The sequence below is a fragment of the Triticum dicoccoides genome, chromosome 2A (assembly GCF_002162155.2).
Source record: "Triticum dicoccoides isolate Atlit2015 ecotype Zavitan chromosome 2A, WEW_v2.0, whole genome shotgun sequence".
Classification (NCBI taxonomy): Eukaryota; Viridiplantae; Streptophyta; class Magnoliopsida; order Poales; family Poaceae; genus Triticum; species Triticum dicoccoides.
Window position 1 is genome coordinate 156265373 of NC_041382.1, and position 27491 is coordinate 156292863.

Below are 27491 nucleotides of genomic sequence, written 5' to 3' on the forward strand. Positions count from 1 at the left end.
ATGACGGAGGTGTTGGTGTAGATTGCGGTGACGATGATGGCCCCGGCGGCGTTCCGACGCCACCAGAAGAGAGGGGGATAGGGCCCCCTTCTTCTTCTTCTTCCTTGATCTTCTCCCTAGATGGGAGAAGGGTTTCCCCTCTAGTCCATGGCCTCCATGGAGGCGGAGGGGCGAGAGCCCCTCCGAGATTGGATCTGTCTCTCTGTCTCTCTCTGTTTTTACGCTTTAGATTCTGGCCTTTTACCGTTTCTTATATTCCCGGAGATCCGTAACTCCGATTGGGCTGAAATTTTAACACGATTTCTATCCGTATATTGGCTTTCTTGTGGCGAAAGATGGTCACCAACCACCTTACGGGGTGGCCACAAGGGCCCAGGGCGCGCCCCCTGCCTCGTGCCCCCCTCGGGCATTGTCTCGCATTGATTCTTCTTCCCAAAAATCACATATATTCCAAAAAAATCTCCGTCAGTTTTTATCCCATTTGGACTCCGTTTGATATGGATTTTCTGTGAAACAAAAAACATGCAACAAACATTAACTGGCACTCGTGTAACACCCACAATGCGGCTATATCTCCCACGTGTCGGGGCATGACTTAGAGGCATAGCCGCATGGTAGGCTTGTTGCAAGAGGGGTAATCTTCACACATCCCATGTACTGAATGAGAAAGGGATAAAGAGTTGGCTTACAATCGCCACTTCACAAAAATACAAGTTAAACATACATCATCCAGAATACAAACAAGGTTCGACTACGGAACCAAAATAAAAGAAGACAACCCCAATTGCTAGATCCCCGATCGCCCCAACTAGGCTCCACTACTGATCAAAAGGAAACGAAACAAAACAACGATCAAGATCTTCCTCGAGCTCCCACTTGAGCTCGGTTGCGTCATCTGCACTGGTATCATCGGCACATGCAACTGTTTGAAGTATTTGTGAGTCACGAGGACTCAACAATCTCACACCCGCGAGATCAAGACTATTTAGGATTATGGGTAGGAAAGGGTAGTGAGGTGGAGCTGCAGCAAGCACTAAGCATATATGGTGGCTAACTTACGCAAATAAGAGCGAGAAGAGAAGCAACGCAACGGTCGAGAAGCTAGAAGTGATCATGAAACTACTTATGTTCAAACATAACACAAGAACCGTGTTCACTTCCCGGACTCCGTCGGAAAGAGACCATCACGGCTACGCACGCGGTTGATGCATTTTAATTAAGTGAAGTGTCAAGTTCTCTATGACCGGATATTAACAAATTCCCATCTGCCACATAACCATGGGCACGGCTCTCGTAAGTTTAAACCTTGCAGGGGTGTCCCAACTTAGCCCATCACAAGCTCTCATGGTCAATGAAGGATATTCCTTCTCCCGGGAAGACCCGATCAGTCTCAGAATCCCGGTTACAAGACATTTCGATAATGGTAAAACAAGACCAGCAAAGCCACCCGATGTTCCGACAAATCCCAATAGGAGCCGCACATATCTCGTTCTTAAGGCACACCAGATGGGCAAGACGTCTGGTTGGCATAGACCCTGGTTGCCCAGGGGGCGCCGGACATCGCCCAGTTTGGACCAACACTCGGAGGAGCACTGGCCCGGGGGTTCAAAATAAAGATGACCCTTGAGTCTGCAGAACCCAAGGGAAAAAGGCTTAGGTGGCAAATGTTAAAACCAAGGTTGGGCCTTGTTGGAGTTTTATTCAAAGCGAACTGTCAAGGGGTTCCCATAACACCCAACCGCGTAAGGAATGCAAAATCAAGGAACATAACACAGGTATGACGGAAACTAGGGTGGCAAGAGTGGAACAAAACACCAGGCATAAGGCCGAGCCTTCCACCCTTTACAAAGTATATAGATGCATTAATTAAAATAAGAGATATTTTGATACAACATAAACATGTTCCAACATGGAACAAACTTCAACTTCACCTGCAACTAGCAATGCTATAAGAGGGGGCTGAGCAAAAGCGGTAACTTAGCCGAACAACGGTTTGCTGGGAAGGTGAGTTCGAGGCTTGACATGGCAATATGGGAGGCATGATATAACAAGTGGTAGGTAGCGCGACATAACGATAGAGCGAACAACTAGCAAGCAAAGATAGAAGTGATTCCGAGAGTGTGGTCATCTTGCCTGAGATCCCGCAAGGAAGAAGAACAAGCTCATGAAGAAGACAAACAGACGTAGTCGAACGGATCCTCACAGCTCCGGAAATAAACCGAAGCTAACGAGAGAAGCAACCCGGAAAGAAGCATGCAACATAGTAAACAACCATCACATAAACATGGCATGATGCACGATCAAGTATGATGCATGTCCGGATTAAATATGCATGGCATGCCAAAGAGCATCAAACAATACTACAAATTAAGTGGAGTTCAATATGCAACGAGTTGCATATTGAAGAAACACCACATTTAATTATTTAGTTCTCTCCTGTTTAAGTACTCGACAATATTAAATGTTGTTAAGCATGGCAAGGTGAAGCATAATTAAATTAATGGTTTAGGCAAGTTTAAATGAGGCCGGAACAACAAACAACAATTCTGGTAAATCCTGATATGCATTTAGCAATTTAATGCAAACAACAATTTTAAACATTTTAAATGTTATTATCATGATGCGGATGACATATGCAAGTATTAAACAAAATTTGTTAAAAGTTGACATGAACATGATATGAAACATTTGGTCACCGTGACGAAATGAAAGGGGTGCCACGGCGGCGATAACGGAAATGATGCCAAGGCATTATTCCGATGATCTGGTAGCTCACGAAGATACCGGTGCAAAAGGAAGTAGGTGTGAGTGTGTCATGCAAGGATGGTGGGGTGATCTCGGATGCCGGGTTCCCACGGGTCGATGGCGTGGCAACGAGGAGGAACAACTAACGTTCACGGGCGGATACAACATCCAAACATGCATCTCATACAACTCATGCATTCATCCACGGGCGGTCGTTCTTGGCGGTTATTCCTTCGAAGCATGCGTTTCGAAGCAGACCGGTTCGTAGAGGAAGTAGTCGTTCATGAGTCGTCGAGGGAAGTAGTGGTACACGAGGACGGTAGTGGTACACGTTTCGTAGATGTTCTAGGTCGTCGGCAGAGGTACTTGTCGCGTCGCCGGGCGTATTCGTACACGTTTCAGAGAGGAACTTGGCATATCCATGTACTTGGCATTTTGCAATCCCATGTACAGGGTCGTCATGTAGTCATTCGGGCGTCGTGGAGGAACTTGACGTTCACGGGGTCCCGGTCTTGGCCATGGAGAGGGGCGCAACCCACGCAAGGAGGGGAGGCCGTGGTGGGTGCACTGGGCCTGCGTGTGTAGCGGTCAACGGGGTTGGGCCTTGCTGGAGGAACGCTGCGAGGGGCACGCCTCGTGGTCCACCAAATGTAGCAGGGGAGGTCGCTACGGTCAATGGGTACGGCGACCCCTCACTGGACTTGGCACAGTCACGGACAAGGGAGTGAGGCGGCTGGCTCCGGGATGCAGGGCACGGAGGGAGGTGTTGATCTAGCTGCTGGACGGCGTCTCCGGTGAGAACCGAGGCAAGGCAGGGGTTCAGCGGCCATGAGGTGGTCTCTTGTTACAGAGAACAAGCGAGATGAGAGGTAGAGGAGAGAAAGAGAAGGAAGAATAGGCACGAGGAAAGAGTTCCTGGAGGTCGCCGGCATTGAGAGCTCCGATGAGCTGGTCCGGCGGCCGGACTCCGGCGAAGCGCGCATGGATGATGACGGCGGGGACAACGCAGGATGGCAGACCGAAGAGCAAGCGTCGCTGGTGGTGGTCTTGCGCGTGGCGGGCACGAGTGCTCGAGGAGGCAAGGCGACCGGTGCTGGGGCTCCGACGAGCTCCGACCTGAACGAAGGGGACGAGTGGCGCGGTCTTCCTGCTGGGCACGGAGGACGGTAGATGCGGGGTGACGGCGCCATGGAAGGTGGCTGGAGGAGGCGCGGTTGGGGGCTAGCGCTTCAGAGGGAGGCGCGCGAGATCGAGAGGGAGATGGGGAACGAGGTGGCGGCGCTGGAGGAGGGATCGAGCAGGGGAGAGGAAGGAGCGATCGAGAGGATCGGTTGAGCTAGGGTTAGAGGTTGTGGGGGTCGGTTGGGCCTTGGAGGCCGGGCCAGTAGAGAGGGAGGGCTGTGTCGTGGATCTAAGACTGACAGTAGAATGGGGGGTAAGTATGAGGAGGCAAGATCCTAGCTATGGAGTAGTTGTACACACGAGTTTTATGAGTTCAGGCCCTTCTCGGAGGAAGTAACAACCCTACGTCTCGGTGCCCTGAGGCGGTCGACTGGATTATGTGTGTGTGTGTGAGTTTACAAAAGATGCGAACCCCTGTGCCTGTGGAGGGGGATGGCTTATATAGAGTGCGCCAGGACCCCAGCCAGCCCACGTTACAAAGGGTTTAAGGTACATTAAAGGGGGGGGGACGTTACTGGTAACGCTAGTAAATAAAGAGACATAATGACCATTAAAGCTATGAGGTGATGTCCGACCGTTGCAGTTCGGAGTGACCTTAGACCTTTTGGTGGTCGAGTGACAGTCTCCGCGGTCGAGTGAATTCAAGTCTTCCGAGTGGAAGTCCTCATGGTCGAGTGGATGATGACTCCTCTTCGAATGCTTCTGGTTTGAGGGTGACGTCCTAGGGGAGGGTGTCTAGGTCAGGCCTATGACCCTACCCTAGGTACATATCTTCATCATTTGCCCCCGAATGGTTCAGGGTTCGAGTGGGAAAGGAGTTGATAACCTCTCCGATTCAGCTTTTGCGCTTCAGAAATGTCTTGTCCAGAGGTCGAATGAACATTCGTGATGACTTCAACTGCTTGTGTCGGCGGGGACAACGCGGGACGGCGGACCGAAGAGCAAGCATCGCTGGTGGTGGTCTTACGTGCGGGGGGCGCGGGTGCTCGAGGAGGCAAGGCGACCAGTGCTAGGGCTCTGGCGAGCTCCGACCTGAACGAAGGGGACGAGTGGTGCGGTCTTCCTGCTCGGCGCGGAGGACGGCAGATGCGGGGTGACGGCGCCATGGAAGGTGGCTAGAGGAGGCGCGGTCGGGGGCTAGCACTGCGGAGGGAGGCGCGAGAGATCGAGAGGGAGATAGGGAGATGGGGAATGAGGTGGCGGCGCTGGAGGAGGGATCGAGCAGGGGAGAGGAAGGAGCGATCGAGAGGATCGGTCGAGCTAGGGTTAGAGGTTGTGGGGGTCGGCTGGGCCTTGGAGGCTGGCCCAGTAGAGAGGAAGGGCTGCGCCTAGGGAGGCTGGCGGCTGGGCCTTAGGCCAATTTGGTGGTGAAGGAAAAGGCCAGAGGCCTGGTAGGCTGTCTCTCCCTTATTTTCTATAGCGAAAAAAATAAATGCAAAGAAAGAAAAATAAGTGAAGAAAAGGTTAAAGAGTTTGGGCATGGGATTATTTTCCCGGACTCACAACAATATGCTTGTTCCGAGAAAATAGAAAAGGTCATGATTGAAAGATGTAAATTCAAACTCATTTGAATTTATTTCAAATGGGTTTGAACTAGGATTCGGTAAAAGGAAGGTTCAAAAATGTTTGGATTTTTGGCGGAGCTCCGGAATATGATGAAAGAATATATGGCAAGGTTGGAGACCAATAATTAAGATAACAAAGGCATTGGGATAATTTGCAAGTGTGTTATGGTGAATTCCAAATTAAAGGAATATTTAATATAGCCCCCTAATATTGGGAGGATATGTTATAAAGAGAATCACCATGTGAATTCCCTCGGTTTAAATAGATCAAAAGATCTATGTAATTTATTTAGTTGAGTTTTTTTTAAAATGAAATGGAATGATGGCATGATGACATGATGCAATGCACATGATGCAAAGATGAATGCAACAGACAAAACAAATCACCCGACGAAACTCGGAAAACATGGAAGGCATCTGAAGCTCTGGTCTTGGGGCATTACAACTAGGCACTGGATCAATATGTTAGTCCCAAAAATAGTATAAAAAGTTGCCAAAAGTATATGAAAGTTCTAGAATATTGGCATGGACCACTCAAAAATTATAGATACGAGAGAGACGTATCAGCATCCCCAAGCATAATTTCTGCTCGTCCTCGAGTAGGTAAATGATAAAAAAGATAATTTTTGATGTGGAATGCTACCTAGCATAATATTGATCATTAATACATGAGTGATTCAAAGCAATAGTCTATCATTTGACATTAAGACAATAATACTTCAAGCATACCAACCAAGCAATTATGTCTTCTCAAAATAACATAGCCAAAGAAAGCTCATCCCTACAAAATCATATAGTTCGGCTATGCTTCATCTTCATCACACAAAATGATCTCATCATGCACAACCCCGATGAAAAGCCAAGCAATTGTTTCATACTTTAGTATTCTGAAACTTTTTTCAACTTTCACACAATACATGAGCGCGAGCCATGTACATAGCACTATGGGTGGAATAGAATATGATGGAGGTTGTGTGGAGAAGACAAAAAGGGAGAAAGTCTCACATCGACGTGGCTAATCAACGGGCTATGGAGATGCCCATCAATTGATGTCAATGCGAGGAGTAGGGATTGCCATGCAATGGATGCACTAAGAGCTATAAGTGTATTAAAGCTCAAATTGGAAACTAAGTGGGTGTGCATCCAACTTGCTTGCTCATGAAGACCTCGGGCATTTGAGGAAGCCCATCATTGAAACATACAAGCCAAGTTCTATAATGAAAATTCCCACTAATATATGGAAGTGGTAACTCAAAAGACTCTCTATATGAAGAACATGGTGCTACTCTGAAGCACAAGTGTGGTAAAAGGATAGTAGCATTGCCCCTTATCTATTTTTCTCTCATTTTTTGTTTTTTTTGTTTTTTGTGGGCTTCTTTGGCCTCCTTTTTTTTATTTGGGCTTATTTGGCCTCTTTTATTTTTTTAAGTCCGGAGTCTCATGCCGACTTGTGGGGGAATCATAGTCTCCATCATCCTTTCCTCACTGGGGCGACGCTCTAATAATAATGATCATCACACTTTTATTTACTTACAACTCAATATTACAACTCGATGTCTAGAACAAAGTATGACTCTATATGAATGCCTCTGGCAGTGTACCAAGATGTGCAATGATCTAGCATAGCAATGACATCAAAAAATGGACAAGCCATGAAAACATCATGCTAGCTATCTTACGATCATGCAAAGCAATATGACAATAAATGCCCAAGTCATGTATATGATGATGATGGAAGTTGCATGGCAATATATCTCGGAATGGCTATGGAAATGCCATGATAGGTAGGTATGGTGGCTGTTTTGAGGAAGATATAAGGAGGCTTGTGTGTGATAGAGCGTATCATATCACGGGGTTTGCATGCATCGACGAAGTTTGCACCGATTCTCAAGGTGAGAAAGGGCAATGCAGGTATCAGAGAGGCTAGCAATGATGGAAGGGTGAGAGTGTGTATAATCCATGGACTCAACATTAGTCATAAAGAACTCACATACTTATTGCAAAAATCTACAAGTCATCAAAACCAAGCACTACGCGCATGCTCCTAGGGGGATAGATTAGTAGGAAAAGACCATCGCTCATCCCCGACCGCCACTCATAAGGAAGGCAATCAAAGAAACACCTCATGCTTCAAATTTGTCACACAACGGTTATTATACGTGCATGCTACGGGACTTGCAAACATCAACACAAGTATTTCTCGATTTCACAATTACTCAACTAGCATGAATCTAATATCGCCACTTTATATCGCAAAACTATTGCAAGGAACCAAACATATCATATTCAGTGATCTACAAGTTTTATGTAGGATTTTATGACTAACCATATGAATGACCAATTCCTGTCATCTCTCTAAATAGATATAAGTGAAGCAAGAGAGTTTAATTCTTTCTACAAAAGGTATGCCCATGCTCTAACAAATATAAGTGAAGCAAAAGAGCTTTCTACAAATGGCGGTTTTCTAAGTGAAGAGAAATAGGCAATCCAAACTTCAAATTATATAAGCGAAGCACATGAAGCATTCTATAAAGCCATACTCAAAAGATATAAGTGAAGTGCAAAGAACATTCTTTAAATCAACCATGGACTATCTCATACCAGCATGGTGCATAAAAGAAAAGTGAAAACTATATGCAAAAGATGCTCCAAGATTTGCACATATCACATGAATGAAACGAATCCGAAAACATACCGATACTTGTTGAAGAAAGATGGGATGCCTTCCGTGGCATCCCCAAGCTTAGAAGCTTGAGTCTCCTTGAATATTTACTTGGGGTGCCTTGGGAATCCCCAAGCTTGAGATCTTGCCTCTCCTCCTTCTCCTCACATCGAGACCTCCTCGATCTTCAAACACTTCATCCACACAAAACTCAACAGAAAGCTCGGTAAGATCCGTTAGTATAATAAAGCAAATCACCACTCTAAGTACTGTTGCAAACCAATTCATATTTTGTTTTCTCATTGTAACTACTCTAATATAACTTTTCCATGGCTTTATCCACTGATAGAAATCGATAGTTTCATCAAAACAAGCAAACTATGCATCAAAAACAAAATCTGTCTGAAACAGGACAGTCTATAGTAATCTGAACATTCACCATACTTTTGGTACTCCAAAAATTCTGAAACAATTAGGAAAAATAAAAAAATTGTATATAAATACAGTGCAAAAACTTTCAGAACCATTTGATGCTCTAGTAAAAAAATGTAAAATCACGCACTACAGCCAAAGTTTCTGTTTTGCACCGCACAAACCAACAAGCAATGTAAACATCCTAAAGGCAAATCTTGGCACATTATTTTCATAATACAATGGATTTGTACTTTATAAAATCACACAACAAAAATATATGACTCTCTAAAACTTCCGGGTTGTCTCCCTGGCAGCGTGATGTCTACTACACAACCTTCTTCTTGTAGACGTTGTTGGGCCTCCAAGTGCACAGGTTTGTAGGACAGTAGCAAATTTCCCTCAAGTGGATGACCTAAGGTTTATCAATCCGCGGGAGGCATAGGATGAAGATGGTCTCTCTCAAGCAACCCTGCAACCAAATAACAAAGAGTCTCTTGTGTCCCCAAAACACCCAATACAATGGTAAATTGTATAGGTGCACTAGTTCGGCAAAGAGATGGTGATACAAGTGCAATATGGATGGTAGATATGGGTTTTTGTAATCTGAAAATATAAAAACAGTAAGGTAACTAATGATAAAAGTGAGCACAAACGGTATTGCAATGCTAGGAAAGAAGGCCTAGGGTTCATACTTTCACTAGTGCAAGTTCTCTCAACAATAATAACATAATTGGATCATATAACTATCCCTCAACATGCAACAAAGAGTCACTCCAAAGTCACTAATAGTGGAGAACAAACGAATAGATTATTGTAGGGTACGAAACCACCTCAAAGTTATTCTTTCTGATCGATCTATTCAAGAGTCCGTAGTAAAATAACACGAAGCTATTCTTTCCGTTCAATCTATCATAGAGTTTGTACTAGAATAACACCTTAAGACACAAATCAACCAAAACCCTAATGTCACCTAGATACTCCAATGTCACCTCAAGTATCCGTGGGTATGATTATACGATATGCATCACACAATCTCAGATTCATCTATTCAACCAACACAAATAACTTCAAAGAGTGCCCCAAAGTTTCTACCAGAGAGTCAAGACGAAAACATGTGCCAACCCCTATGCATAAGTTCACGAGGTCACGAAACTCGCAAGTTGATCACCAAAACATACATCAAGTGGATCACATGATATCCCATTGTCACCACAGATAAGCACGTGCAAGAAATACATCAAGTGTTCTCAAATCCTTAAAGACTCGATCCGATAAGACAACTTCAAAGGGAAAACTCAATCCATTACAAGAGAGTAGAGGGGGAGAAACATCATAAGATCCAACTATAATAGCAAAGCTCACGATACATCAAGATCGTATCACCTCAAGAACACGAGAGAGAGAGAGAGATCAAACACATAGCTACTGGTATATACCCTCAGCCCCGAGGGTGAACTACTCCCTCCTCGTCATGGAGAGCGCCGAGATGATGAAGATGGCCACCGGAGATGGATTCCCCCCTTCGGCAAGGTGCCGGAACGGGTATAGATTGGTTTTCGGTGGCTACGGAGGCTTCTGGCGGCGGAACTCCCGATATTCTGCTCTCCGATGTTTTTATGGTATATGGACATATATAGGTGAAAGAAGTCGGTCACGGGAGCCATGAGGGGCCCACGAGGGTGGGGGCGCGCCCAGGGGGTGCAGGCGCGCCTCCCTGCCTCGTGGCCACCTCGAAGCTTCCTTGATGTCTACTCCAAGTCTCCTGGATTGCTTCCATTCCAAAAATAACTTTCCCAAAGGTTTCATTCCGTTTAGACTCCGTTTGATATTCCTTTTCTTCGAAACACTGAAATAGGCAAGAAAACAACAATTTGGGCTGGGCCTCCGGTTAATAGCTTAGTCCCAAAAATAATATAAAAGTGTATAATAAAGCCCATAAACATCCAAAACAGATAATATAATAGCATGGAACAATCAAAAATTATAGATATGTTGGAGACATATCAGCATCCCCAAGCTTAATTCCCGCTCGTCCTTGAGTAGGTAAATGATAAAAACAGAATTTTTTATGTGGAATGCTACCTAACATATTTATCCATGTAATTCTCTTTATCGTGGCAAGAATATTCAGATCCATAAGATTCAAGACAAAAGTTTAATATTGACATAATAATAATAATACTTCAAGCATACTAACAAAGTAATCATGTCTTCTCAAAATAATATGGCCAAAGAAAGCTATCCCTACAAAATCATATAGTCTGGCTATGCTCTATCTTCATCACACAAAATATTTAAATCATGCACAACCCCGATGACAAGCCAAGCAATTGGTTCATACTTTCGATGTTCTCAAACTTTTTCAATCTTCACGCAATACATGAGCGCGAGCCATGGAAATAGCACTATAGGTGGAATAGAATGGTGGTTGTGGAGAAGACAAAAAGGAGAAGATAGTCTCACATCAACTAGGCGTATCAATGGGCTATGGAGATGCCCATCGATAGATATCAATGTGAGTGAGTAGGGATTGCCATGCAACGGATGCACTAGAGCTATAAGTGTATGAAAGCTCAACAAAATAAACTAAATGGGTGTGCATCCAACTCGCTTGCTCACGAAGACCTAGGGCATTTTGAGGAAGCCCATCATTGGAATATACAAGCCAAGTTCTATAATGAAAGATTCCCACTAGTATATGAAAGTGACAACATAGGAGACTCTCTATCATGAAGATCATGGTGCTACTTTGAAGAACAAGTGTGGTAAAAGGATACTAGCATTGCCCCTTGTCGGTGTCAAAACTGGCGGATCTCGGGTAGGGGGTCCCGAACTGTGCGTCTAGGCCGGATGGTAACAGGAGGCAAGGGACACGAAGTTTTACCCAGGTTCGGGCCCTCTTGATGGAGGTAAAACCCTACGTCCTGCTTGATTAATATTGAAGATATGGGTGTTACAAGAGTAGATCTACCACGAGATCAGAGAGGCTAAACCCTAGAAGCTAGCCTACAGTATGATTGTATGTTGTGATTGTTGTCTTACGGACTAAAACCCTTCGGTTTATATAGACACCGGAGAGGGTTAGGGTTACACAAGGTCGGTTACAAAGGAGGAGATATCCATATACGTATCGCCTAGCTTGCCTTCTACGCCAAGTAGAGTCCCATCCAGACACGAGATGAAGTCTTCAATCTTGTATCTTCATAGTCCAATAGTCCGACCAAAGGATATAGTCCGGCTGTCCGGAGACCCCCTAATCCAGGACTCCCTCAGTAGCCCCTGAACCAGGCTTCAATGACGACGAGTCCGGTGCGCAGTATTATCCTCAGCATTGCAAGGCGGGTTCCTCTTCAAATTCTGTGTACCTATCGAAATAATGTCCGGTTCCTTGTGATGGTTTGTACTTCTTGGCTTCTACGCCCAATAATGGCTACTTTCCATGTGTCGAGCGAATGTGAAGAGCCAGGGTGTTTCCACATTTAACCCCTAGCTATGTAAATGAGTCGTCTTTTTAAAAAGACGAGGATTCAGATCCAAATCACATCATCCTCCCTTACCGAGTCTTCATTAGAGCGTACTCGACAGAGATCCATTCCACCATGGCCGGTCGACGCAGCTCCTCCTCTCGCACCCCTAGTTCCAAGCCTGGAGATTGGGAGAGATGTTCCATCCCGCACAGCAAATTAGTGATGCTTTAGTCCAAGGGATTTCTTCCCCTAGCGTACCTGGTCCCGGTTCGAGCCGGGCTTGCCACTTATAATGGCGGAGAGCAAGCGGAGAGCGGTCCCAATCCTTCCAAGGGAGAGCTGGTATGCCTTGTCCCTTATCTGGTAAGAGGGCTCGGATTCCCAATCCATCTGTTCCTCCGAGGGCTTCTGGAGTTCTATGGCCTCCAGCTGCACAACCTTACGCCTGCCTCCCTGCTGCACATCGCGAGATTCGTAGCCCTTTGCGAGTTATTTTTGGGCTGTGAGGCTCATTTCGCCCTATGGAAGAAGCTGTTCTACCTTGTGCCCCGTTCTAAGAAGGGATCTATATATCAAGTGGGCGGAGCCGAAGTGTGGCGTATCGTTGGGACCGGATATCTATCCGGGTCCCCGAAGAAGACGTCCGAAGACTGGCCTTCAGAATGGTTTTATATAGAAGATGTCCCCCTTCCGGACCCTATTCAGATCGGCCTTCCGGAGTTTGACAACGCCCCTTTGAAGAAGCGCCAGAGCTGGCGTCCATGGAGCCCCCTGGAGGAAGACGACCGGGACATTCTTTATCTGATGAGCCGGATAAGCTCTTTAGCTCGATCCGGATTGACCATGATCGAGGTCATGGCTATATGCATTATGCGGGGGGTGCAGCCACTCCAGTATAGAGGCCACCCCATGTGGGAATTCAACGGGGAGGATGACGCCACCCGCCATGGCCGCAAAGGGCCGGGATCGGCTGCTGATCTAATAAAGATCTTGTCTACTTTGTACAAGGGAGAAGAGGAGGAGTTCCTCCGTATCAACCCGCAGGGCGGATTCTCCATGTACAATCCTCCGAGCTAGGTAAGTGGAGATTTTTTCTCGCCCATCCGTTTAGTATTCCCGTAGTTTAAGTATTCATTCTAGCGATTTCATCGCAGGAGCTGCGCCAGGCAGTAAAGGAGATAAACAGCCCTCCTCCATAGCCCGAAGACCCCGGACGGTCCCTTGACCCGGCCTCCCAAGAGGATCCGGACATATCCATGGAGCTGATCGACGGGGTTTTTACCAAGGGAGTAATGACAATACCTTGGTGGCCATTATGGCCGATTACCCTGGGCTAGTTCCAACCTCACAGGTGACTGAGACCGAAATTCCAGCACTTCAAAAGGGGTCCGTCCTTGTGCTCTTTTTTTTCATTGCCGTATAACAGTCGTGTCTTGCAGGGGAGGTCCTCGGGGCAGAAGGCCGAGCCTATGGCAACTAGCCAACAAGGGGCCGCTAGGCCAGGCAGGCTGAAAAGATCCGTAGTTCGGATGGAGGCACTGGCGCAGCGGTATAGCGCGCCGTCTTTATTGCAAGACATTACTTACAGGGGCATATTAACGCCCGTGCCTTCTTTTCAGGAGAAAGAGTGCTCGCCGGACTATACCCGGAGAGGCTACCAACCGCGCCTCCACAAGCCAGGCTCCAAGGCCGGACTCAGGGGTGGGAACGAGTACAAGGCATGCACCGGGTGCTCCTCCGATAGAGGATACGGATGGACTGTCCGCCACCCCTTCCGAGGTGGAAAGTTCCATGAACCATAGACGTCGCCGGACTGTTCTTCGTGACGCTTGTTTCTCCCAAGAGGCTTTAGATGCCTTCAACTCGGGAGATGCGCACCTCCGTGCCGCTCAAAATGGCCTAGCCAGAGCCACGGAGCAGTATGTAAAATACATACGGGTGAGAAAATTTGATGATTATATATATGAGTAGCCCCTGAGACTTGAAGCAGTTAGGATAACTGATTTAAGGATCATTTGTTATGTAGGTTCTTACAGAAAAGAATACTCAACTGTCGCAGGAGCTGGAAGAGTGCAAAGCCCAACTTCAGGCCGCACTGTCCGCCGCAAGGGAGCCCAAAGAGACCCCCGCTGGTAACATATCCATCAAATGATAAGTATCATATTGGAGTGTGGCTTTATATGCAAATCTGACGAAAAAATTGCAGATGACGCCGGAGTGAATCCGGATAAGCAACAACTCAAACGCCAGCTGAAGGCTGGTGAGAGCGTGCTTACGAGGGTGAGGCAGGAGAAGAATGATCTCCAAGATGCCAACACCAAGCTGGGCGTGGAACTGAAAGATATTCGTGCCCAACTGTTGGACTCTGTTAAGGAGAATCGACGGCTTCGGCGCGACATATTTAGTAAGTGCTTGAACGAACTTAAAAAGAGTTCGGCGGGGAAGCTGGCTGACAGAGTTATGTCTGCAGGTATGCTAACAGGTCGTCCTGCCGAGGAGATGCCTATTTCGACGGGTGATCTTCTTCCCGAGCTTGCACAGTTACACGAACGAGTTCGGCAGGTGATGCAAGGCGTTGCCCAGGCCTTGTGGCCGTCCGTCTCCCTACCCGAAGGCCTGGGAGAGCTTGCAGAAAAGCTGAAGGGAGCACGGCGGTGCTTCCGATTATGGAAGATATCGGCCCGTCGTCAGGGCACCAGGGAAGCTTGGGCGATGGTGAAGACGCGGTACACGAAGGCTGACCCGAACCGCATGGCCGAAGTCGGACCTGTGGGGCCTGATGGCAAGGAGATCCCTGTAAATTTAGTGTACGGCCAAGTAGAATTGGCCGCAAAGTATTCCCAACAGGACTATAGACTAGACATCCTATTGGATGGCATTGAAGAGGAATTCAACCAGTCAAATTGACTATGTAATTGTAAAGTGACATATATGATGCCTTCTAGCCGGATTGTAGATCGTTTGTCGTGGCGGACCTTTTCGCTTCAACCTTGGGACCCAACAGTCCGGAGTGTATCCGAATACCCTCTTGGTTATATAAGAACCGGGGCATGCATGGAGACTAGGCGTAGGGGTCATTAGTGCTTTATCAGACAAGTGCCCAACTAGTTATGTTATATTACATGGGTAGTAAGAAACATCTTCCAGAGAGAATAGTTCCGTTAAGGGTTCCTTTCCCTGGGTAGGCATGCATGTCCGGACTGCGACAAGAAGCGCAGTAAAAACGTCTGGGGGCAGATATGGTTAATAAATAAAAGTCATCTTTTGTTCACCGACCGAATATTCTCTTAAGAACGCTAGCTTTTGGCTTCACCCAGTCTGAGGTACACGTCCGGCTGACCCGGCGGTAACAATCGCAGAGGTGCTCCGCTTATGCCCTAGCCGAATTAATGGGAACGTAGGGCATAAATACAAGAGCCAGGCAACCCAGCTTGGCTAAAACTTAAGTCATATCGATGCATATAATGGTGAAAAAGGTACATGCGGAAGTATAACGCATGTGTTGGGCGTGATGCCCAGGTAAATAATTTAAGCTTCTGTGAAAGAAGCCCCCAGGTGTAGATAGTGCGGCTAGCACCTCTGTAATGTACATGTGAGGCACAAGGTGACCCGTGAAGGTCTAGAGGAATAAAAGAAAGAACGGGAAACAAGACAAACAACGCATATGCAGAAAATAGACAAAGGGAGGGGGGGTCTATGGTCAGTACGGTTTGCGCCGCTTTTGAAGTAAGCGCCAGTTGGTTGTGTCCTAATGTGATACCCTATGTAGAGGAGCCCGCCATCCAAGCCGACCCTCCCTGGGTTGCTTTCACCAACATGAGCTCCCCTACCCACCAAATATTTATTTATATTGTAACCCTACCCGGGTCACAACTACTTAATACAGATGCTTCACCTGATCTGGTCCAATTGCCAAATCAGTGGATCCACCTGATCCAAATTTCATTTTATTTATGAAAAATATTTATTTTAAATTCTTAAGCAAAATTTTGGAAATGACCCATAGCCCGGAAAACATTTATCAAGACATGGTCAAGGAGATGACGACTTGCCGGATAGTGCTTCGATCAACTCGGAACCACCAGACGTGGCTCCTACGGGTCCGAGATCGACTCCTGGTAATTATTTCAGGAACATGTTTATATTATTATTTATCTTCCTAACTAAAAATCTAACATCCAGCAACACGGCCATGTTGAGCAAGCCACATGTAATTAACTAAGTGGTGATACGTCCTAGTGTTCCATTGAGAGATAAAATACATTAAGCCATCCAAAACAGAGTAGCATGCACGTATGTCATCCAGTCCAGAGAATGGTAAAAGAAATGATAAGTAAAAAGAACAGTAGCCTAGTACTGTACTACTAGTACTACGCGGGTTGAGCCCCAGCCCGAGTCTAAAAAGACTACTCATCTTCTCTGCTGTCCCATGAACAGAACCAGCCCGCTCACCTCTCTCTCTTCCCCAAGAACAGAGCACGGCCGCCGTCACCTCGATCTGCCCCATCCGGGCATCTCCGGCGACACGGCGGACACCTACAGATTCCCCTCGTCTCCCTCTACCATTTCCCCCTATTTATTTGATCCGCTGCCGCCAAAAATGTTGCCACCACTTAATCCTAGCGCCGCCTGATCCAGGTCCGGTGGGCTTGCCACCGGCTGCAGTGGCAACAACGTCTCCATGCCTACATCCTCCGCCAGCGCAGCCACACGCACGAGGCGTGCAGCCATGGGCGTCGGGCGTGTGCGGCTTCACCGGCGCTGCTCGGTCGCCATGGCTCTGCTGCTAACGGTGTGGACTAGCCACATCCTACTGCTACTGCTGGTAAGTACTAATCCTAATTCCTTCTCCATGAAGTGCTCCAAATTTCACAATAAGTGCCTGCTATATGTGAACGTGGGTGTGCATATATTGTTCATTTTATCTCAGGCCCTACTATTCCCCTCTCAGCCATATTGCCTTCTTTCTCTTTGTTTATCTCCAGGCCATGAAATTAATCAAGATTTAATTTATAGTGTGGTCATGGTATTGCTACTGATTAGATCTAAATGCTGTTCCTAACTAGTGCTACTCATCCTTGAACACCATATAGAAGTAAACAGTGGCAGTGAAACTCCAAAAATAATAATTACTTGTGAGTAGATTATAAACATCAATCTCTCAGTTTGCTACAGATTGACAGGGATTAATAAATAGGACAAGGTAGTATACATAGGAAGGTTGATTTTTTGGATACATACATACATGTCTTAGCAAGTTACTAGTACCTAGGATTTGATTCTTGGCATGTTAGATCTAGTACATACCACGGATGTCATTCACATAAACTTTTACAAGCTTTTGCAATTGATCTAATTAGTTTTGACTAACTTGGGTGTTTACGCAAACATTTTGTTTGTTTTACTGCAAGGTAAATAGATCAAGGCGAATAGATGCTTATGGACTGATTCAAACCGAGGTGGAGATAGATAAGAAATCAAGCAAGAAGGGCTAACACAACAAGGTACTTGATTAGTACCTGGTGGCGCATGCAAACCAAAGATCTTCACCGCAGTGAAGGACAGCAGTGTGGTAGAAGGTGAAAAGGCAAGTGGTGGGGGTACTCCAACGTATGTGTGTGTGAGGTAGAATGGTCCAGTGAAAGGGATGGCTCCTATTTATAGTGGGGTGAATAGCTATGTCGGTTTGAAGACACATTACATCTGGCATGCATGCGTGGTTAGTCTTGCATGCATACCTCCACTTGTGTCTCTTATGGGCTGTACTATGGACAGGTGTAATTTGTTTGGCTGGCCCTTAGTTGGCATTTACTTTATGTGAAAGAAATGAGACAAGGGTCTATTAAATATATGGAGGTTTGGAGAAGAATTTGTTTTGCACGACTAAATGCTATTTGTTGTAATAATAAATGTAGTTGTCTCTATTATTTTAATTAATGTTTTGGCAACGCCGTTGAAATTATCGTTATCTAATTTATTTATTATATATATATATATTTATTTATTAAGAAAACAATTGGATGAACTAGAAGAAACGGGGTTTATTCGACCAAGTGTGTCACCTTGGGCAGCACCAGTCTTATTCGTTAAGAAAAAGGACGGAAGTATGAGGCTATGTGTGGATTATCGAGCCTTGAATGAGGCGACCATTAAGAATAAGTACCCACTACCCCGGATAGATGATCTATTTGACCAATTGAAAGGAGCCACTGTATTCTCAAAAATAGATCTCAGGTCAGGGTACCACCAACTAAAAGTAAAGGAAGAAGATATACCTAAGACTGCTTTCATAACCCGATATGGTCACCATGAATTCATGGTTGTTCCCTTCGGGCTCACAAATGCACCAGCAATTTTCATGAACCTGATGAACCTAGTCCTCATGCCCTATTTAGACAAGTTTGTGGTAGTGTTCATTGATGATATCCTCATATACTCTCGAAGTATTGAGGAACATGCTGAACACCTCCGGATAGTACTACAGACCTTGAGGGAAAAACAACTCTATGCCAAATTCAAAAAGTGTGAATTTTGGCTAGAAGAAGTGTCCTTCTTAGGACACATTATATCAGGGAAAGGGATAGCCGTAGATCCTGCTAAAGTGGATGCAGTGTTGGCATGGAAATCCCCAACCAACGTAACAGAGATTCATAGCTTCCTTGGTTTAGCTGGATATTATCGAAGGTTCATAGAAGGCTTCTCCCAGAAAGCAGCCCCTATGACCAAATTACTAAGGAAGGGAGTTCCATTTGACTGGAATGACAAGTGTGAGCAAAGTTTTCAGGAGTTAAAGAAACGGCTCACAACCGCTCCGGTATTGGCTCTACCCGAACCAGGCAAAGCATTCATAGTATATTGCGATGCCTCTAGAGTTGGTTTGGGATGTGTGTTAATGCAAGATGGGAGAGCCATAGCCTATGCCTCTCGCCAGTTAAAGCCCCATGAACAAAACTACCCCACCCATGACCTCGAGTTAGCTGCCGTTGTATTTGCGTTGAAGATGTGGAGGCACTACCTTTATGGAAACCGTTGTGAACTATACACGGACCATAAAAGCCTCAAGTATATCTTCACGCAAAAGGAATTGAATATGAGACAAAGACGATGGTTGGAACTCATTAAGGATTATGACCTTAGTGTCAACTACCACCCAGGAAAAGCTAATGTGGTGGCAGATGCCCTTAGCCGAAAAACCTCATGCAATCATGTCAAGATGCCAACCTATGATAAGCATCTGATACATGAGCTGGAGATGATGGGAATTGAATTCATACATAAACCGGTTGAGAAAATCCTAGCCACATTAGCAATCAGACCCAATTTGTTGGACGAAATCAAGGAAAAACAAACCAAAGATGAGTTTATTTGTGAGGAAAAGCGCAGAATACAAGATGGTCAACCATCAGAATTCCGAATAGCGGAAGACGGATCACTTTGGTATAAAACCCGAGTATGTGTGCCAAATATCTTGGATATTAAGCAGATAATACTCCAGGAGGCACACAACACTCCGTACACCATACACCCTGGTAGCACAAAAATGTACCGAGATGTCAAGGGTACATTTTGGTGGAGAAATATGAAAAGAGAAATTGCTCGGTATGTGGACGAGTGTGACACTTGTAAGAGAGTCAAGGCAGAACACCAGCGACCACCAGGCTTATTGCAACCTCTCCAAATTCCACAATGGAAATGGGAGGAAATCCACATGGACTTTATCACCGGACTGCCCAAAACAAGAAAACGTGAGGAGATCATATGGGTGATGGTTGACCGACTCACTAAATCTGCCCATTTTATCCCTTTAGTCCCAGGTTGCTCCAGAGAAAAATTGGCTGAGCTATATATCCACAGGATAGTAGCTCTACATGGAACACCTTCCAGAATAGTGTCAGATCGTGGATCTATGTTTACATCCAAGTTCTAGGAAAAATTACAAGAAGCATTAGGAACAAAATTGGATTTTAGTACCGCTTACCACCCCCAGACTAGCGGTCAAGTCGAGAGGGTGAACCAAATCATAGAAGACATGCTAAGGGCTTGCGTGCTAGATTTTGGTGACTCATGGAGCAAGCACTTACCCTTAGCAGAGTTCGCTTATAACAATAGCTACCAAGCTAGTATTGGTATGTCCCCATTTGAGGCCTTATATGGTCGAAGATGCCGAACCCCAATATGTTGGGTGGAAACCGGAGAAAAGAAACTCTTAGCACCCGACTTGGTCCAAGAGACCGAGGAAAAAGTTCGCATAATTAGAGAGCGGCTCAAGACGGCGCAAAGCCGACAAAAGAGTTATGTAGACAAGAGACGACGTGATATACAATATCAACCCGGAGACTTTGTTTATTTAAAAGTCTCACCAATTAAAGGTGTCAAGCGCTTTGGAGTACAAGGAAAACTAAGTCCGCGATATATTGGTCCCTATCGAATCTTAAAAAGAAGAGGGACGGTGGCGTACAAATTAGAATTGCCAGCGCACCTACAAGGGGTTCATGATGTATTTCATGTATCCCAATTACGCAAGAGCGTAAAGCCACCATTTGAGAGAGTCTCGGAGGAAGAATTAACCCTCCGAAAGGACCTAACGTATGAGGAGCATCCTAGTCGTATTTTGGACACAGAGGAAAAGAAGCTCAGGAGTAAAACAATTAAATATTGCAAGGTGCAATGGGGAAATCATCCGGTGCGAGAAGCGACTTGGGAAAAAGAAGATGACCTCCGAGAAAAATATCCTTACATTTTCGAGGTGCGACTCAACAAATTTCGAGGACGAAATTTTCTCTAAGGGGGAAAGGATGTAAAAACCGTAAAAATATATATATAATAAATAAATTAGATAATGATAATTTCAACGGCGTTGCCAAAACATTAATTAAAATAATAGAGACAACTACATTTATTATTACAACAAATAGCATTTAGTCGTGCAAAACAAATTCTTCTCCAAACCTCCATATATTTTATACACCCTTGTCTCATTTCTTTCCCATAAAGTAAATGCCAACTAAGGGCCAGCCAAACAAATTACAACTGTCCATAGTACAGCCCATAAGAGACACAAGTGGAGGTATGCATGCAAGACTAACCACGCATGCATGCCAGATGTAATGTGTCTTCAAACCGACATAGCTATTCACCCCACTATAAATAGGAGCCATCCCTTTCACTGGACCATTCTACCTCACACACACATACGTTGGAGTACCCCCACCACTTGCCTTTTCACCTTCTACCACACTGTTGTCCTTCACTGCGGTGAAGATCTTTGGGTTGCATGCGCCACCAGGTACTAATCAAGTACCTTGTTGTGTTAGCCCTTCTTGCTTGATTTCTTATCTATCTCCACCTCGGTTTGAATCAGTCCATAAGCATCTATTCGCCTTGATCTATTTACCTTGCAGTAAAACAAACAAAATGTTTGCGTAAACACCCAAGTTAGTCAAAACTAATTAGATCAATTGCAAAAGCTTGTAAAAGTTTATGTGAATGACATCCGTGGTATGTACTAGATCTAACATGCCAAGAATCAAATCCTAGGTACTAGTAACTTGCTAAGATATGTATGTATGTATCCAAAAGATCAACCTTCCTGTGTATACTACCTGGTCCTATTTATTAATCCCTGCCAAGCTGTAGCAAACTGAGAGATTGATGTTTATAATCTACTCACAAGTAATTATTATTTTTGGAGTTTCACTGCCACTGTTTACTTCTATATGGTGTTCAAGGATGAGTAGCACTAGTTAGGAACAGCATTTAGTTCTAATCAGTAGCAATACCATGACCACACTATAAATTAAATCTTGATTAATTTCATGGCCTGGAGATAAACAAAGAGAAAGAAGGCAATATGGCTGAGAGGGGAATAGTAGGGCCTGAGATAAAATGAACAATATATGCACACCCACGTTCACATATAGCAGGCACTTGTTGTGAAATTTGGAGCACTTCATGGAGAAGGAATTAGGATTAGTACTTACCAGCAGTAGCAGTAGGATGTGGCTAGTCCACACCGTTAGCAGCAGAGCCATGGCGACCGAGCAGCGCCGGTGAAGCCGCACACGCCCGACGCCCATGGCTGCACGCCTCGTGCGTGTGGCTGCGCTGGCGGAGGATGTAGGCACGGAGACGTTGTTGCCGCTGCAGCCGGTGGCAAGCCCACCGGACCTGGTGTCGTGGTTCTAAGTCTGACAGTAGAGTGGGGGGTAGGTATGGAGAGGCAAGGTCCTAGCTATGGAGAGGTTGTAAACACAAGAGATGTACGAGTTCAGGCCCTTCTCGGAGAAGTAAAAGCCCTACGTCTCGGAGCTCGGAGGCGGTCGAGTGGATTATGTGTATATGAATTACAGGATGCCGAACTCTTCTGCCTGTGGAGGGGGGTGGCTTATATAGAGTGCGCCAGGACCCCAGCCAGCCCACGTAATGAAGGGTTTAAGGTGTATTTAGTCCGGGGCGTTACTGGTAACGTCCCACATAAAGTGTCTTAACTATCATAAAGTCTACTTAACTACAGGCTGTTGCAGTGCAGAGTGCCTTTTGACCTCCTGGTAGTCGAGTGAGTCTTCGTGGTCGAGTCCTTCAAGTCAGTCGAGTGAGTCCCTCGTTGGTCGACTGGAAGGTGACCTCTTCTAAGGGTGTCCTTGGGCAGGGTACTTAGATCAGGTATGTGACCCTACCCTAGGTACATGACCCCATCATTAGCCCCCGGATGGATTGAGGCTTTGAGTGACGGAGGAGTTGATGCTGTTTCTGATTAACCTTTGCACACTGGTCGTGCGTTGTTCTGAACCAGAGAATCTCTTCGTTGATAGTGAGCAACTTGTCTTCAGTCGACTCGATCCATTCTTTTCTTTCGTCGAGTGATCTTTCGGGCTTCGTCGATTTCCGAGCGATGGATCGCAGGAAATCCCGCGCCTGACAGACCGATCTGCCGTTCGCGGATTCCGCGGGATGCGAAATTTGGGGAAACGCGCGAAGCGGAGCGGACCGCGGCGTTCGGATGGGATGGGACATAGACGCCTCGATCCTCGCGCCGCTTTCTTCGCCACGTATCTCGTCCGCGTAACAGTTCCAGGATATGATTAGATCTGCCGGGTCCACCTGTCATCCACTCGGAAGGGATCTTATAAATGCGCCCGGCGAGGGTTTTTTGAACAGTGCCTCAGCATTCTCTCTCTCTGCCTCCTTCATCTCCGCCCAACGCGCTCGCTCTCGCCTCCGCACCACTTCTCCTCACGCGCCCCGCCGGAAGCCATGGTCAAGGAGAAGACGGCGGCACTGGAGCGCGCGAAGAAGGCGTCGGCGACGGAGAAGGCGAAGGGGAGATCCACCAGCCGCGGTGGGTCTTCGTCCAGATCCCGCCTGCCGAAAGGCTGGGTCCAAGGAGATTGGATCCAGTCGACCATCACGAAGAAGGATCTCCTCGACATGGCCAACGAGGGCCTGATCCCCCATGGAGCTGCGAGGCTTCCGGGGAAAGAGTGGCAGCCCCAGCCGGAAGAGGGTGAGTGCGTGCTTCTGGCTACCCATGTCGACCGCGGATTCTCTTTGCCGCCGAGCATTTTCTTCCGTGGTTTCTTGAACTTTTTTGGAGCGCAACTCCACCACTTCACCCCGAATTCTATCGCCTATCTTGCCGCGTTTGTGTCCATGTGCGAGAGTTTTCTGGGCTGTCGACCGCACTGGGGCTTGTTCAAGCACATATTCACATGTCGCTCTCAAACTGTGAAGAAGGCGAGTCCAGGCGACGAAAGAACCCGAGTGGTCCAAATGTGTGGAGGTCTGGGGATCCAGGTGAGAAACAAGAGCACCTTCCCAGCCATGACATTTCCCGAGTCAGTCAGAGGCTGGCAGTCGACCTGGTTCTACTGCCAGGATGAGTCGACACCGGGGCAGTCGAGTGGACTCCCTCCATTTACCATGGACCGAGTGAACAAGCCCTCCTCTCTGAAGCTGATTCCGGAGGAGAAAGCTGACGTGAAGATGTTGATGGAGCGCGTAGTTCAGTTGGTTCGGGAGGGAGTGACGGGCATGGATCTCCTGGAAGTTTTCCTTATGCGCCGAATCCAGCCTCTTCAGTTCCGGAGCCATTGCATGTGGTTGTACTGTGGGACTGAGGATGTGACTCGGGTCAATCCAGAAGCAGTCGACGATGCCACTCTGGAAAGGTGGATGGCCGCTGTTACTGGGAACAAGGACAACCCTCGCGGGGCCAGAAGGATTCCTCCACTCGACTGCCACAGTGACCCAAACAAGGCATGTCTGCCCCACTTCCCGTTGTATTCTCATCATATTTTATTTCTGCTTTCTCTGCCGATCGGTCGACTGATCTTTGTCTTGTTCTCCCTCAGACCCTCACTGAACTGTACTCGATGCCCAACAGAGCGCAGGCTCCGACTGAGGAGGGAGAAGCGAGCGGGGGCGAGAGCCAGGAGGAGGAGTGGGACTCGGACGCCGCCGAGGCCGATGATGATGACGATGACGATGATGATGATGACGATGAGGACGGGGAAGAGGAGGAGGAGGAGGAGGTCGCACCACCGCGCTCGGAAAGGCGGTCGAAACTTGTCCATGATCCTGCGACTGAACGCGGCGAGGGGGTCGCGACTGTTACACAGTCGACCAAGCGCCCTCGGACCACCTCTCCGGCGCCGACTGAAAAGGCGCCAAAGCAGCCCAGGGCGGCCCCGTCGAAGCCGACCAAGCACCTGCCGAAGATGAAGGTGTCCATCCCCACCATATCAGGGTAATCATATTGCTTACGTCTTCTTGTTTTGTGTGAACTTTATCTCTGGTTGGCGCTGGAGTTAGTCGACTGACTCTTTGGAGTTGCAGTGCTGCTACTTCTGAGACCTCGGCCCGGGCTGACGACCATGAGATGGAGGACGCAGCAACCTCAAAACCTGGTACTATATTCTTAACACTGTCTTTAGTCGACTGACTCATGATCTAATCCTGATTCTTTTCTGTAGCTCCATCCAATGTTGTAATCACTCTCCCTGATGATGATGAAGATGAGGAACCGCTGAAGTACAGAAGGAGTAGGAAAGCGTCTGCCAGCAAGGTGACCCAGGATGTAACGGTGCTTGAGGCTCTGGTCGCGGAGGAGGGGAACACCACTCGACACACCGTGTCCTTCGCAGATCCACTGACGAGTGCTCCGCAGCCCTCCCTCTTCACGACGCACCACGTCCCAGAGGACCAAGCTGGCGTAGCGAAGGAGGCAATACGCCAGGCAGGGATCATGATGGAGCAGTTGAAGACCATCCGGGATGCGAGCCAGGCAGCTTACGACGCTAGTTCCGCCCTCCAACGCAATGTTCAGGTCAGTCGACCACCATTTGTTCTGTTAGGATATGCTATCAGAAACTTTTCTTTCCAGGATTTATAGTAGTCACCCAGTGGGTGTGTCGAGTTAAACTCCGTGTTAGCGGGGGCACGCTGAGTGCACCCGCTGGGTGTAGTCCCCAAGGCTAAGGTCGACTGCGGGCAGTCGGCCTTAGGCTTTACAATTTCAGTCTTTCTGTCATTCGACTATGTCGAATGGATTTCGCAAACCGGTCGACTGGTCGACTCTGTCTTCGACTGGTCGATTAGTGGGGGCACGCTGAGTGCACCCACTGGGTGTAGTCCCCGAGACTGTGGTCGACTGCTGGGAGTCGATTACAGTCTTAAAGAATATATCTCTTTTTTTGTTTTTTTAGGTCGACTGGTCGACTCTGTCTTCAAATAGGATTAGTGGGGGCACGCTGAGTGCACCCACTGGGTGTAGTCCCCAAGGCTAAGGTCGACTGCGGGCAGTCGGCCTTAGGCTTTATAATTTCAGTCTTTCCGTCATTCGACTAAGGCGACTGGATTTCGCAAACCGGTCGACTGGTCGACTCTGTCTTCGACTGGTCGATTAGTGGGGGCACGCTGAGTGCACCCACTGGGTGTAGTCCCCGAGACTACGGTCGAATGCTCGTATTTGGCTGTAGTCTTAGAAACGCGTGATTTTTCCTTTTTCACTCGGAAGTGAATTATATTTGACATTTTAGTCGATTGGTTCTTCGCAGAACTCCTGTGATCTTGTGGCTCGCTACTCTGAGCTGGAAAACAAGCACATTCAGCTCGAGCTGAATTTGAAGCTGGTTCAGGAGAATCTGACGAAGGCAAAGGAGGAGACCGAAGGTATGTTTGGTGAGACCTTGATGACTGTTTTTTCCCTTTATTTGTTTCAAAATCTGATCTTGCTGTAACTTGCAGGTAAGGTGAGGGAGGCCCAACGGAAGAAGGACCTTGAACTAGCTGAGAAGATCAAGCTTGTTGACGAGAAGTTAGCTTCAGTCGCCAAGCTTGAGCAAGAAAATGCCAATCTGAAAGCTGCTCTTGGGAAGAAAAAAGATCTGAGGCCTTCCTGAATGGTCTTGCCAAGAAGCTGTTTCTTATGCTTGAAGGTAAATCTCTATGCTCGGCGATCATTTCCAACCGTGGTTTTTCCATTCGACCATCGCCTTGACTCGGTGATCGTCCTTGCAGAATTTTGTCAAAACTTTGAAGAAGAAACTAGCCGGCTGGAACCAAACCTTGACCCCGTCAATTCTCCGATGGATGACGAAGTTGCCATGAATGTTTTCCGACTGGAGTCCCGTGTTGCAGCTGTCGTGGACTATCTTGCAAGGCTGAAGGTCGCCACATCTCGCATCGACTCGACGCTCTGGCCCGGGGAGACACTTCAGAACGACCTCGAGTCGCTGATGGCTCGCTTGAACACGATCCCTGGTCGAGTGCAGGAGTGGAAAAAGTCCTCGGCTCGGTGCGGTGCCGATGTTGCTCTGTGTCTGGCCCGAGTCCACTGCAAAGATGCGCGAGAAGACAAGCTGGCGGCCCTCCAGGTGGCCAACACCAAGAAACACGACTTCAGGTCCTTTATGGAAACTTTCCTTGCGGCTGCCACTCGGATCGCAGATGGAATTGATCTTGATGAGTTTGTTGCACCTTCCAGCCCTCCACAGGAGGGGTAAAAAACTTCTTCTAAACTCGATGCTTTAAATTTGCCTCGGTATGCCGAGTGGAGTTGTAACCGATAAACCTTAACGGGCTTAGCGCCTGAGCACTTTTGGTTCCTTTAGGTATCGATCCGAACTTGAATTTGGTGTTTGAATATGATTGCTTTTGGCTCGAAATGCCTTTTGCAGGTTCAAAGCGGGGCGCCTACTGCAATCGACTTATTCCTTAGTCCACTTAGGCGAGCGCTGGGCTGCAGCTAAGCCCCCGAGTGAGAGGTTTGCTCTTCACTCGGTAGGAATTTTGATAACTTAGGCGAGTACTTGGACTGCAGCTAAGCCTTCGAGTGAGAGGTTTGCTCTTCACTCGGTAGGATTTCTGATAACTTAGGCGAGCGCTGGGCTGCAGCTAAGCCCCCGAGTGAGAGGTTTGCTCTTAACTCGGTAGGATTTCTGATAACTTAGGCGAGCG

At 47.0% G+C, this 27491-nt stretch overlaps 2 long non-coding RNA genes across 2 annotated transcripts in view; one reads left to right on the top strand and one right to left on the bottom strand.

Moving 5' to 3' along the window:
• The first annotated feature begins 16683 nt into the window (after positions 1–16683).
• LOC119359197 lies at positions 16684–17862 on the top strand. The gene is made up of 2 exons (XR_005172414.1): positions 16684–16860; positions 17447–17862. It is a non-coding gene; the product is annotated as an uncharacterized LOC119359197 (long non-coding RNA).
• Positions 17863–20942: 3080 nt separating this feature from the next.
• Positions 20943–27491, bottom strand: part of LOC119359198 — an 11647-nt gene continuing 5098 nt past the window's right edge. The window contains exons 2-3 of the long non-coding RNA XR_005172415.1: positions 22016–22202; positions 20943–21429 (exon numbers count right to left, since the gene is read on the bottom strand). This is a non-coding gene — a long non-coding RNA (uncharacterized LOC119359198). The remainder of the gene's footprint in view (positions 21430–22015; positions 22203–27491) is intronic.